The 15,215-nt window shown below is 38.2% G+C and overlaps 1 pseudogene; it reads left to right on the forward strand.

Annotated features, from left to right (window-relative positions):
* The first annotated feature begins 1,284 nt into the window (after positions 1 to 1,284).
* Positions 1,285 to 1,364, forward strand: LOC123445841 (annotated as a pseudogene).
* The last annotated feature ends 13,851 nt before the right edge of the window (positions 1,365 to 15,215 follow it).

Consider the following 15,215-nt stretch of genomic DNA (forward strand, 5'->3'; position numbering starts at 1 on the left):
CTTACAAGTAACAAGTTGAAGGTGCTTGATAACCCCCTTGCCTGCGTGGGGTGAAAGTGTGTGCTCTTTTGTGTGTAGGTGCTCAAGAAGGTAATTTGTGTGGTTCTCCTATTGGTTAGATAACCTTGGTTCTCACCGAGGGAAATACTTATCTCTACTATGTTGCATCTCCTCTCCTCTTCACGAAAAAATCTGAACGGAGTTTACAAGTAGCACAGTGCCGAACCAAGCGCAGTCATGAGCACATATTTTGCCCGGGAGGTGAGCCACATGTGTTGACTTTGCTAGTTTCAATATGGTAGGCTCAACCTCTTGAGGTATTCACAGAGGTAAGGTGTGCATGCGTTTATGCGTTCATAGTGTTCTATTTACGTATACGCACACACACATGTTGTGTTTCTCCAAATAGAGAAATAAAGTTACACTAGGCTATGTGAACACCATAAATGGTACTAATAGCTGAATTTGAACTAAAATATATCCCAGCAGTAGAGGCCTAATCGAATCAAAACACTTGAAGCCAAATATTGAAGTAAAAGTCCCACCAAAAATTAAACATTTATACCATGATCGCTTAGTTAAACATTTTTTTCAGTAAAAATTGGTTGAAATCCCTGGTTTTTGCATCATTGTGATGCATAGAATAATCTTTAATAAAGTTGATGCAAGACAACAACACAAAATAAATAAACAAAATTGTGATACAAAATCATTACAATATGTGAAATTACACGAGTGACGAGGTCATTTTTAATACTATATTTGTAACTACAATAGAGGCTTATTGGTGTAAATTTATTTGAAATTACATTAATAAGCTATTGTGGCAGCTCTTTCCCCGTTGTAAGTGACGACACCACGAGAGAAGATCACCCAGACCAACTTTGTCTTATGGAAATCTTGGGTCCTTCCTAATATTTAAGCACCGAGACGAACCACTTCCTTGACATGGCAAGCCAAGGGCCTTCGAACTAATCACCATCACACTAATGGAAATATACATGGTTTGTCGAGATCTCATAGTCCTAGTGTCTCACCTAATCGCAGCAAGTTTTGGCCTAACTGATGTCCTCACTATCTTGGTAAATCATCATCACCACTGCCACCATCCAAAACACTTTTTAGGTGTGGAACATCATTTTAGCGATGTTCACTTCCCAGAAGAAGGCCAGGTCGGTGAGCATCAAAAATACCCTAAACTACATTCACAAGGGCAACTTTGGTGTGGAAGAATGTTTCTCCAAGATCAAAGCGCTTACCAATGAGATGTTCATCACCGATATTTCCCTCTTTGACGATGATATTGTATCATATATTCTGACTAGTTTTGACCTTGATTATAACCCTGTCATTTCAGCAGTAGTCATCCAGGTAGAACCCATCTCTCTCCCAATGCTGTGTAACCAACTCCCGAGCTTTGATTTCCATGTCCATCACATGCAAGGCAAAAACAACACTTAGTCATCTGCAAAAGCAACCCCTCACGAGTAACTAGGACCAGAAAAACAATGAGCACGGACATGGCGACGACAATGTTGGTAACCAGGGGTGCACACTATTTTTGCAACGATAGCTACAACAACTAGAGCACCGATCACGATAAATCAAAAACCAGGACAAATTGTCATGTTTGTAAGAAGGGAGGGCATGAAGCCCTTGAGTGCTTGTATTGGTTCATTTAGGACTACCTACCTAGAGAGTGATATGTTGCTCGAAACAAAGGTGACACTCTGGAGGAGGTGACGAAGGATCCTAACAGGATTTCAACCTAGACGACACAAAAGAATGCACAGCCAAATTCCAGGCAATCTCGGGGGCTACTAAGAGTGTATAGTATGAAGGACTGTGTACTGGTTGGGAAGTCGTTCATTATGCTAGCCTCAGGGCCCCAAAAGAAAAAAACATGGCCGAGACCCTTATCCCACCTAGAACCCACCTTCTCGAAGATCATCATCTTGGTGTGCAAGTTGAGGACTCCTAGTACCATCAAGTTACATCCTAATAGTTCACCTCTTCATCGTGAACTCTTGTGAAAATATTATTAGGCAGCCGAAAAATAAAATTGCGTAGGACACTATTTCCACTCTCAATGCATGTCCCCAACTTATCGCCAATCTAGAAGACAAGGTGGATACATTCAAGCATCATGTTAAGGACCTTGAGAAGACTAATGTTGTGGTGACCCAGCATACCAGTTCATGGTGTAGTATGCAAGTTGTTGATATGACGACCATAAGACACTGTCTCATGAACCTTATATTCATCAGAATGTATAAAAGAAACATAGCGGGGTCCAAACCACCACTTATATTACAAACATCTTTCAAACTAAATTCAACGTAAAACGGTAATTCAAATTACTCGTACCAAAATGCTTGGCACCACTATTGATCCTACGATCACTTACTCAGTTTAGATCATGTTCGGGATGACCAGTCGTGCTGCTACACTATTTCTATCCTACTCTTGTTGTTCTGGATCTCCTCCTCCTTCGTCGGCTCCATAGGCTAACATAATTTACTCCTTCAACTCATTTAGAGAGATTTTGTTCCTAGTAGAAGTACTCCCTGACAGTGTTGGGGTCTTCTGACATTTCCTCCAAATATTTAGAGTCTAAAGGGGTTACAAGTATAATTCATGAGTACAAGGAGTATTTTGCGAAATGCATAAATATTATTATGTGGATATGCACTATAGCTACTACTGATTCCAAATAGGTCCCCACAATGATGTTGGAAAATATCTTGTAGAATCAATTTTTACTAAAAACATGTGGTCATCAAACTTCATGAGTTGCTAGAATCTCTCATACAATCCTCTCCTGCTGGGCTCGTAGATCTTTTCCAGACCAGGGAGTCACAAGCTACAATCCATTAAACTATGCAAAGCTGTGTTGCTTTACCCATGAGTGATTAACTAAGCATTTTCGCTAGGTCGGTAACGTTGCACATCGAGGATGCATGGACGAGTCTAAGATCCAAGCTTGTCACCCTTCCGCATCTGTTGTAGCCCCTTCCTGTGGCTCTTAAGGTATTCCCTTAGTCACCCTGTCACAATAAACTATAGGGTGTATATGGACCCATGACCGATAGAGTTTCATGCCAGCTTCATGATAAAGGATTCACGACCCTTTGCCAACAAGGAAATCATGGCTCCTATAAATAGATATGCAATCACGTCCCCTTATCGAAGATATTCCCGCTTCCCTTGGCGATAAAAGGGGTGTGTGGTAACACACGACATTAAGAAGGCATTATTAATCATTGCCCATGCCATTCCAGGCTATGGTCAACGCTATCGCTATGGCTTTGGAATATATGCTGATTTGGATAAGCATGGTGTAATAGAACTCTCCACCATGTAACCACCACGAGTTTGACCGCCCACCACAATTGATAGTACTAAAAGTACTTTTATTTAATGCAATGAATAGATATGACAAGTAATCGAATTTGATAAACCTGTTTTTATGAAAAAATAAATAACGGTCATGAGGAAGGCATGAACGTGTTTGGTAACTGTAAGGTAGTGTAACTCGAGGCTTCGGAATTCGCGGTTGCCTCATGTTCTGAAATAGACATTTAGTACTATAAGGAATAATGTTGCATGAAAATTGGCAACATGTTATTATGCATAAGACACTGGGATTGTTATCCCCCTCCAAACCTCTAAATAATTGTCATCGAATTTCATTTCTTTTAAATTTCTATATTGGGTTATTATTGTCAACTCTTGTTTCCTAAATTTAACATGATAATATTTTGTTGTATTTGTAAAAAAATGTATGGGAAAATCCATTGTTTTGGATTTAGTGAACATTTTAATTGATTTTCACACATATTGTTTATTTTTATGAATAAAAAAGTCACTCGGTTGGTTTAGGGTGGGTCTAGCTCAACTAGCCCATTGGGCTTGGTGCAAGAGGAGTCGCGGCACACTCGATGATACCCAGTGGCCCCTCTCGCCCCTCACTAGTCACTCTCTCTCTTGACCTAGAGTACCTTTTTCTCCCTTGATCCCTTTTTCCCCCCACAGTGTCACCAGATGATTCTGGCATGCTCTTCTAGTCTGTATTGCTGCTTGGCTATCAAACAGTCTCTCTAACTCCGCTCTATTCATGTCTACTACGCTACTTTATTCTTGTAGATTTTTTGTGTCTCCAAGCGTAGAGTTTTGTAGGACTAAAAAAAAATTTCCTCAAGTGGATGACCTAAGGTTTATCAACCATGGCAGGTGTTAGATGAAGATCGTTCTCTCTCAAACAATCCTGCAACCAAATACAAGTAGCATCTTGTGTCCCCAACACACCCAATATAGTTGTGAGTTGTATAGGTGCACTAGTTCAGCAAAGATGTGATGATATATGTGGCATATGTATGGTAAAAATAGTGAAGTAGAAAGTAATAAAAGTAGGCAAAACAATATCTAATTTCTAAGAAACAAGGCCTAGGGTTCATACTTTTGCTAGGTGATGTTAACTATAGCCTGGAATATCTGGATTCTCAGGATTGGCAAGACTTTCAAGGGAGAAAGGGTCACTTTTGCAATGTGGAGTTGTAAATTTATTCATGATATTCATCTTCTAGCTCATAGGTTTGAGGATGGCACTAGGGTTAAACTTTTGTCTTGCCTCAAGACTGTTATGTATAGACAGGTGGTACAGGTAGGTGTTCCTTTTCTCCTTGAAATAGCCTTCTTTAGTATGTGTTCTTTCAGGTTATTTATTAAATAAACTGCTATGGGGCTTTGCCCTGCAGTAAATATTCAAGAAAACATCATTAACATAAATGAATCACGTGAAAATCCCTCAGAGTGGAGCAAAAAATCACTCCAAAGTATCTATTCCTATCGGAGAAAGTAGGATGAAATCGCGTAGGTAGTAAACCACCTCAAAGTTGTGTTTCCAATCAATCTTATGAACCACCCGAAAGTGTCACAAATAGTCCTAGAGATTGTACTACGACAACACCAAATGATACACATCAATCAACTCAATGTCACCAGGATAGCCCCAATGTCACCATGGGTATCCGTGAGTGAGACATGCCTCAAGTGATCTCAAATCCAAAATATTAAATACAACATAAAGAAACCTTAAAGAGCTAACCCCGAAAATAAGAGAGGGAGGTGAACATCATGTGGTACAACTATGTTGATAAAGCTCATCATACATCAAGATCATGTCTAATCAAGAATATGAGAGAGAGAGAAAGAGAAAGAGAGAGAGAGATAGAGAGAGAGATCAAACACATAGCTACTGGTACAAACCCTCAACACCGAGGATGAACTACATACGCATCACCATGGAGGAAACAAAGATGATTAAGAGGACTTCCGTGATAGCTTCCCCCTCCGTAAGGGTGCCGGAGCAGGCCTCGAGAAAATACCGCTTCACAACAAAGGCTTGCGATAGGGGAGTAAAAGTTCTATGTTTCTTTTTGGTGGTTTCTTGCTACTTGTAAATTGCATTGTGTTTTCTCCGAAGAGGAGGGGTGAAGAAGTATAGTAGCGATAAGTATTTCCCTCGGTGAGAACTGATGTTATCGAACCAATAGGATAATCAGGCAAACTCTAGTCGTGAGCACCTACATGCACAAAATCAAAAATTTTACCCAACACATGTAAGAGAGTTGTCAAGCCCCTTGAACTCATTACTTGCAAGCATTAATTATGATAGATAGGCAGTATAAATAAAAAAGTAAATAAATAATAATAAAATTGCATGCAAGTATTTTTGGTTTTTAGCAATATGTTTAAATAGATCCGGATGCCATCGCTTTCACTACATGCTTCTCTCCCGAACATAACACATGGTGGATAAAGAAATTACTGTTGGGAAATTGACATGTTGTTCACAACATTGATTATCTGTATATAGGCATCACGTCCATAAACACGTAGAACAAAATGATCTTGCATCTACTACTATTAGTCCACTTCAAGACCGCTTGCTCTCTAGGTATAAAATTCAAGACGAACAGAGTAATGCTTGGAGCAAGATGACATGAGGTAGACAAAGTAAGACAAGCAATATATTCAGACCCATTGTTTTATCCTTAGTACCAACAATACAAATACGTGTATTGTCCCCTTGTGTCACTTGGATATAGAGCACCACAAGATTGAATCCACTACAAGCACCACTCAGAGTGAAGATAAATCAATCTAGTTGGACAAATCAAACGGATAAATCGGAGAGAAATATGAAGCTATAATAATCATGCATAATAGAATTCAGAGGAGACTCAGTTACTTCTAATGAATAATATGTTCATAACCCACAATTTATTGGGATCACAAAAAACACCCCAAGAAAGATGATTACATTGGATAGATCCCCATGGAAATCGTGAAAAACATTGTATTGAAGACCACAAAGAGAGAAGAAGCCATCTAGGTACTAGCTATGGACTCGTTGGTTTGTGGTGGACTACTCACACATCATCATGTAGGCAGCAAGGTTGATGTCGACGGCCCCCATTATTGATTCCTCCTCCGATAGGGCACCGGAAAAGATCTTGAGATGGGATCACGGCGGAATAGAGACTTGCAGCAACAGGAAAAAGTGTTCTGGTGGTTCTCAGCTGTTTTTAGAATATTCCAAGATATGTAGAAGTGAAATTAGGTTAGGTGGATTTGCAAGGTGACCACAAGCCTACTAAAGGCGCCCTACCCCGAGGTCCCACCCTGCAGGCTTGCCGCCTCCTCGTGCGATGCGTGGCCTCCTCCCAAAGCTTCACGGGTCCAAAATCTTCTAGGAAAAATCACCAAAAAGTTTCATCGTGTTTGGACTCTGTTTGGTATTGATTTTATAAAATTAAAAAACACGCGAAGAACAAAAACTGGCACTCGGCACTAGGTTAATAGCTTAGTTCCCCAAAATGATATAAAATAGCATATTATTGCATATAAAGTATCCAAGATTGATAATATAATAGCATGAAACAATCAAAAATTATCAATATGTTGGAACGTATCAACATCCAGAAGCTTAATTCCTGCTTGTCCTTGAGTAGGTAAATGTTAAGAACAGAAATTTTTGATGTGCCATGCTACCTAACATGTAATCTCTTTTAGGTATGATCACTGAGAAACGATGAAATGATTGGTATCAACATAATAGTATCCATTAACATAAGAATCATAATAATTAATTTTCAAAATATACGATCCTTAAAGAATGTTATTCCCTACACATTTTATCATATTGGCACGGCATGACTCCGTCTTCACCGCATAAGTATAAATAATGAGCACCACAGTTCCTAACCAGACAATTGGATCGTACTTCTAACGCACTTCAGCATTTTCAACTCCACACAATACATGAACATGAACCATGGATATAGCATATGGGTGGAATAGTGTACGGTGGTAGAGATCAAAGGATTGAAAAGTGGAAGGAAGTTTCGCACAACCTAGACTAACGGGCTATGGAGATGCCCATCAATATATATCCATGTGAAGAGTAGTGGTTGCCATGCAACGGATGCACTAGATCTATAAGTCTATGAAAGCTCAAATGAAGTTAAGTAGGTGTGCATTCAGTTTGTTTTCTCATGAAGACCTCGGGAATTTGAGGAAGCCTGTCATCATGATATACAAGCCAAGTTCTATAACAAAAAACGCACTAGCATATGTAAGTGACAACTCAGGAGGCTCTCTATATGAAGAACATGGTGCTACTCCAGCACACGTTTGGTAAAAATATAGTAGCTATTGACCCTTATGTATTTTCTCTCATTTTTTTCATGGTGGGCTTTCTCCTTTTTTCAATCCTTTAGGCCTCCCCCATTTTTTTTGATTTTTTGTCTCGAGTCTCATCCCGACTGGTGGGGGAATCACAGCCTCCATCATCCTTTCCTCACCGAGGGAATGCTCTAATAATGATGACCATCACACTTTTATGTACTTACAACTCGATAAAATAAACTATAAAAGATGATCTATATGAATGCCTCTTGCAGTGTACCAGGATGTGCAATGATCTAGCATAACATATAGATAATGATGAACGGTGGTTGTGCCATGTATACTATCTCAACTATATGATCATGAAAAGCAATATGATGATGAATACACAAGTCATGTGATAGAATGGTGGAAGTTCCATGGCAATATATCTCGGAACTACTATGGAAACGCCATGATAGGTAGGTATGGTGGCTATTTTGAGTAAGAAAAAGAGGCTTATGTGTGATAGAGTGTATCATATCACGGGGTTTGTATGCACCGAAGGACATGCACGGTACCGAAGAGGCTAGCAAAGTGTGGAAAGGTGAGTGCGTATATCCATGGATTCATATTAGTCATAAAGAACTCCTATACTTATTGTAAAGCCTTATTACCTCTCTTGAAGCAAAGTACTACCGCATGCCACTAGGGAGGAGGTTGGTAGGAGTTAACCATCTCTTGCCTCCAATTCGAAGAACACAATAGATTTCAATTAGACATAAAAACGCTCGCACCTTGCCACCAGGACAAGACCAATACTTATTTGAGAATTAAGTAACAAGATTTATTACTGATATTCTTACTAACCAATGATCATGAACCCATATCGTTTCATATTACTATATCAATATAATTACCATACACATTTCTCTCGGGTGAGGTACCTCGAAGTTATTATTATATCATCCTTGAATGCCCATCATTTTTTAAGTAGTCTTATAACACGTGCACATTACCATTCATACTCTTCTAGACTCTCAAAAATATTTAAGTTAAGCAAGAGAGTATAATGTTTCTCTAAAATTTGACACTATCGTGCTCTAACAAGATGTAAGCGAAGCACTAGAGGAACTGCCTAGCTCAAAAGATATAAGTGAAGCATATAGAGTATTCTAATAAATTATGATGAACTTGTGTTTCTCTGAAAAATATGTGTCCAAAAAACAATGATTGTGGTAAACTAAAATAAAATAAATCTATAATACACAACGCTCCAAGCAAAACTTATATCATGTAATGAATAAAAATGTAGCTCCAAGAGACATGCTAATCGAATGGAGAGGAAAGAGGGGATGCCACCCAGGGAATCCCCAAGATTAGATGCTTGGGTGTTCCTTTTATATTACCTTACATTGGGGTGCCTTAGGAATCCCTAAGATTAGGGTATTGCTGCTCCTTATTGTTTCATCGCTCGTTAGCTCACCCAACTCTTGAAAACTTCAGCACACAAAACTCAACAGAAACCTCGTGAGATCCATTAGTATAATAGGTAAATCATAAACTTCAGGTGTAAATTGATTCATATTTAATTATTGCATAAGTATTGTATTCTAAATTCTCAATGACTTATACACCCCGATATCCATCCATAGCATCATCAACACAAGCAAGTTATGCACGTACAAACATAATATGTCCAAAACAGAACAGTCTGTATTGATAACAACCAAAACCATACTTTTGTAATCACAAAAATACTGAAAAATTAGGACGACTTGGGAAATTTGTGTACCAATATTATGTAAGAAAATCAGATCAAAAGACATTCCAGTATAATCAGAAAAATTATACACTAGTCGTAAAAGTTTCTCTTTTTGCCCAGGATCGATTCTACAATCTTCCATATCATCCCAAAGGTTTACTTGGCACAAAAACAAATTAAAACATTAAAAATAATAATTACATTAGCATTAAACATGTCATAACACCAAAACAGAAATTAAATGCATACTTTTAAGATAACTATTGGGTTGCCTCCCAACAAGTGTATTGTTTTATGGCCCTAGCTAGGCATAATGCATAGTATAAGTGTTTTCATCCTTCATATTAAGTCCATAGGTGGCCCTCATGATAGGTTCATAAGGTGATTTAACTATATTTCCATGTAAGTGTTATATTCCTTTCTTTAATGGGAGTTGGAATCTTATGTTTCCTTCCTTCATATCAATTATAGCACCAACAGTTCGTAGGAAAGGTCTACCATGTATTATAGGACAACATGGATTCAATATCAAGTACAAAAAAAGTCCATGTACACATAATTTATATTAGCAAGAATAGACACAAAATTTATTTTACCCACTTGTTTCTTAATAGTGGAATCCGCAAGATGCAAGTTAAGGGAACATTCATTTATATAGGTCAGACCTAGGACATCACATAAAAAAATTAGGTATAGTAAAAATACTAGGACAAAGTTCACACAAAGCATTAGATTCAGAATCTTTAAGCTTAATTTTAATTGTAGCTTACCACTCACCATGCAATTTTCTAGGTATTGAAACTTCTAGTTCAAGTTTCTACTCATGAGCTTTTATAATAGCTTCTACGATATGTTTAGTAAAAGCTTTATTTTGTTCATCATCATTAGTTGAGCTAATCACGGATTGCAAAAAGAAAATACATTGAACTAAAGAGAAACTTCCATAATTAAAGTCCCGTAATCCAAGGTAGTCGCTACATCACTATGTAAAGTTTTGACCTCTCCAAAACCGGGTGGAAAAGCCTTTTCTAAGAACTCATGCTTAGTTGTCAACCTAGAGGTCGTCTACTTACTTCCATTAATAGACACTTCAATAGATTTAATGGACTCACTAATATCATTCTTGCAAAATTTTACTTTGAAGAGTATCCACATCATGAGCAAGCCTATCCATGTTTCTAGCCATATCGTCAACCTTATTTAGGGTTTCTTCTACCATAGTGTTGAAAATATTTTGAGAACTAATGAATTATTTAATTGTTTTCTCAAGATTAGAGGGTATAATATTATAATTATTAGAGGAATTACCAGGATATGGTCTAGGATTGAAATTTCCTCTATAAGTATTGTTGTTGAAATTATTTCTAGAGACACAATTCACATCAATAACATCATTATTTTGCTCAAGCAAAGTAGATAGTGGCACATCATTGGGATCGACATGATAATTCTTATTAGCAAACATATTCATAAGAGCATCCCTTTTATCACTCAAGGTAGTGACTTCTTCGACAGAGTTTACCTTCTTAGCAGTTGGAGCTCGCTTGGTATGCCATTGAGAGTAATATTTCATGATATTATCCAGAAGTTTTGTAGCTTCACCCAATGTAATTTCCTTGAATGTACCACATGCAACGGAATCTAGAAGATTTCTCAACACAAAGTTTAGTCCCGCATAGAAATTTTGTATTATTATCCATAAACTTAAACCATCAGTTGGAAAATTTATAATCATTAATTTCATTATACCATGCTTGTGCAAGATGTTCTTGCTAATGTTATTTAAAATTCATAATTTGATTTTTGAGAGAAATAATCTTAACATCTGGAAAATACTAAGCAATAAAAGCATCCTTACACTTATCCCAAGATCTAATACTATTACGACGCAAGGATGAAAGCCAAGTTTTAGCTTTATATCTTAGTGAGAAGGGAAATAATATGAACTTAACCACATCATTATCCACATCTTTTTTCTTTTGCATATCACATATTTCAACCAAGGTATTAAGATGTGAAGAACATCCTCATTAGTACTTCCAGCAAATTGTTCTTTCATAACAAGATTTAGTAATGTAACTTTTATATCATAAGACTTCGCACTAGTGGCACGTGGTATCAGAGTACTTATAAAATCATTATTATTAGTATTTGATAAGTCACATAGTTTGGTATTTTCTTGAGACAAAGCGAGAAAACAAGTAAACTAACAAGTAAAATAAGTAAACTAGCAAATATAAATATTTTCGTGTTTTTGATATTTTAAGCAAGTAAATATAAAAGCAAATAAAAAGTAGAAAAAATGATTGACAATTTGTGTGAAGGAACCTCATGATAATTTGATGATGTCTCCCCGGCAACGGCGTCCGAAATTCTTCCTCCTACTTGTAACCATTGTTGGGTTTTCCCCAAAGAGAAGGGGTGAAGCAGTATAGTAGCCATAATTATTTCCCTCAATGAGAAGCAAGGTTACAGAACCAATAGGAGAATGAAGCAAACTCTCGTCGTCAACACCTACACACACAAAATCAAGCACTTATACCCAACGCGAGAAAGACAATTGTCAAGCCCCTTGAATTCGTTAGTTGTAAGCATTAATTCTGATAGATTGATAATATAAATAACAAAAGAAAATAAATAGAAATAAAAGTGCATCAAGGTATTTTTGGTTTTTAGAAATATGTTTAAGTAGACCCGGGGGTCATAGTTTTCACTATAGACTTCTCTCTCGAACATATTACATGGTGAGTAAACAAATTATTGTTGGGGAATTGACACACTATTGCATAGTTGTGACATCTTATTCAGGGGAATGATTATGTGTATATAGGCATCACGTCCATAAACAAGTAGATTGAAATGATCCTGCACCTACTACTGTTACTCCACCTTGAGAGCGCTTCTATGCTTGCCTTTCTAGGTATTAAGTTCATGACAAACAAAGTAGGGCTTGTAGCAAGATGGCATGAGATAGAAAAAGTAACACAATGTGGGACCTTAAGTATGTCTAGAGGGGGTGATTAGACTACTAGACAAAAATAAAACTTAACATTTTCCCAACTTTAATAGTTTGCAAGTTTTAGCAATTATACCAAGTCAAGCACACCCTACACATGCAAGTCTAAGAGTATAACAGCGGAAAGTAAAGACAGGCAGATGTAAGTAGATGGTATGGATAGGTTGATCAAACTCAAAGATGACACGGAATTTTTTGGCATTGTCCCAATATTTGGTGCTATCATAAGCCCACGTTGATGGAGACTTCAACCCACAGATGGTAACGGTTGCACGAGTCCACGGGGGCTCCACCCACAAGGGGTTCACGAAGAAGCAACCTAGTCTATAACATCATGGCTTATATCCATGAAGGAATAGCCTCACTCGGGGGAGATCTTCAAGAATTAGGCGATCTCCTTGCCCTTACAAACTTCTTTGTTCAACTCCACACGAAGTGGGAGGCAACCAAGCAACACCTAACAAATCGAGAAGACACCACCCTCCAAAAGGTAATAGATGTGGTATGGACGCTGAAATCCTTGCTCTTGTGCTTCAACAGATAGTCTCCTCAACAAGCAATCACTCTCTCATAGATTTGGCTTGGTACAAAATATTGATTGGGTGGAAAACACTTTGGGGAGGCTAGAAATCATGATTCTTATGATTGGAGTGGAATATCTTCATCTCAACACATGAGTAGGTGGTTCTCTCACAGAAAATGAATGGGGCAAGTGTTGGCTTGTTATGAGTGCTCTCTCTTTCAATGAGAGGGAGATGGATGGGTATATCCAAAAAATCCAACCATTACAATATTATTGATCACCTCGGTGGAACTGAAGTAAAAACTCGGTTACACTGACTAGTGGAAAATGTGTCAACTTTCGGCGTTTCAGTGAGACCGATATATTAATCTCGGTGAGTCCGATTCTGGCTGGCCTAGGTAGTTACATGGACTCGGTGACACCGATTTGTAAAAGTCGGAGTTTCTAGCTTTTTGCAGATGGATACCACGGAGTTCGTCACTATTTTTCGATGGGACCGAAATAGAACTTTGTGTCACTTATAGGTTAGGGTTGGCTCCAAATTTTGTCTACGGTAAAACTCGGTAGGGCCTAATTTGGAAATATGGTGGCACCGAATTTAGGCTTTCGGGCTTGGACAGAAAAGTTTTGTGGGAGAATTCATGAGGGTTTTTGGTGGCTAAATCTAAGCACTTTAGCAACCATATCATCATAGATACCTCACGCCCTTTTAATAGTATTGGCTTTCCTATGGACTCAAATGTGATTTCTCACAAAATGCGAAATATAGGGTATTGAAGCTTTTACCAATTGATGTTCCAAGCATCCAGGAGATCTCCTCACAATCCTTTGCCAATCCTTTCATTGAACTCTTCCTGAAATATACTTGGTAGAATAATTAGTCCAATGAAATATATGTTGTTATTAATTACCAAAACCACCTAGGAAGAAGTTAGGGTTCCAATCACCCCCTTCTTCATAATTGATGACAACATATAGATCAAAGCTTCGACATAGAATACAATCATTGTATATCATTGTCGCTTTGAGAAGAATGTGCATTGTATAATCTATGTATAGCCTAGAATATAATCAATTGGTAATTGAATGGAAATGCATAATCGATTAGGATCATGGGTCGCTCTTCCATGTCACATACATCTTGGTGGTGTGCATAAATGATATGAATGAATTACAATGGACATAACACCAAACATGAGTGAATGATCATCATATGAATTCCATAGATATAGGAAATAGTAACATCAATCACAAAACATATGATCAAACACCACGTACTTTAAGAAAAACAAAAGATAGGCCAAATGTTTTAAATGAGAAGAGCAACCAAAAAGCAACACACACTATCTTGAAGCCCTATGATCTATATAACTTGTCCCCTTTGGACAAGTTACCAAAAAGCTCGAAGGATAAAGCTAAGCGTCACTATAGGCATGATATCCTCCATGGGGTGATGAAGCTGCTCCGATAATCGTGGAAGGAGTCAAGATAATAGCATTAGCAAATGCCTCGACGGAAGTCATCTTGGTTGGTGGAGTTGACACTAGAGATGTTGAAAAAAGCCCAGAGGTAGTGGCAGTTGGTGCAGTCACTCAGGGTGTCGGTTCCTGAATGGGACAACATCAGATCGAGCCTGAGTCCTAAATTGGGTCTGGACTAGTAGTGTGGGGCTCTCACGATCATTATCATCTGAGTTGAGCAAAGGCACTGCACCTATTTCCTGCTTTGGCTGGTTGACCATGGTGGTCAGCTCAGTCACCTTGACATCAAGGTCATGAAACTTGGTCTCCACAATCCTCTCAAGACTCTTCTGGTTTAGCAGAAGCTAATTGTGTCCCTCTTCATACCGTGAATGGTCTTGACAAGATAGGCCATGTGTTCACCTTTTTTCTTGAACACTAGAGCACTAGTGGCTCTAGTTGCCTCTCCGTGGGCCTCAGCCTCAATATCCGCATGTGCAGAGGATGAAGTGGGATGAGATGGATCCATCACCACAACATTTTCCTGACTAGAGGGGAAGATGTGGTCGATCATGTACATAGAGACTCTTTCCAACTTTGGAATTAATAAGCATCTGGATGTAGGGAGCATATCACTGATCAGTAGTTGTTCTCTTGTTGGACTCAACAATTAGATCCATCACTCCAATCCTGGTGTGACTATCCACATGGTGTAACATGTTGATGGAATACCCTCGAATCATCTTCTCATCACATGATTTGGCAATTAAAGTGTGCCTC

This window comes from Hordeum vulgare, chromosome 3H (genome assembly GCF_904849725.1).
Source record: "Hordeum vulgare subsp. vulgare chromosome 3H, MorexV3_pseudomolecules_assembly, whole genome shotgun sequence".
In the NCBI taxonomy this organism is placed as follows: domain Eukaryota; kingdom Viridiplantae; phylum Streptophyta; class Magnoliopsida; order Poales; family Poaceae; genus Hordeum; species Hordeum vulgare.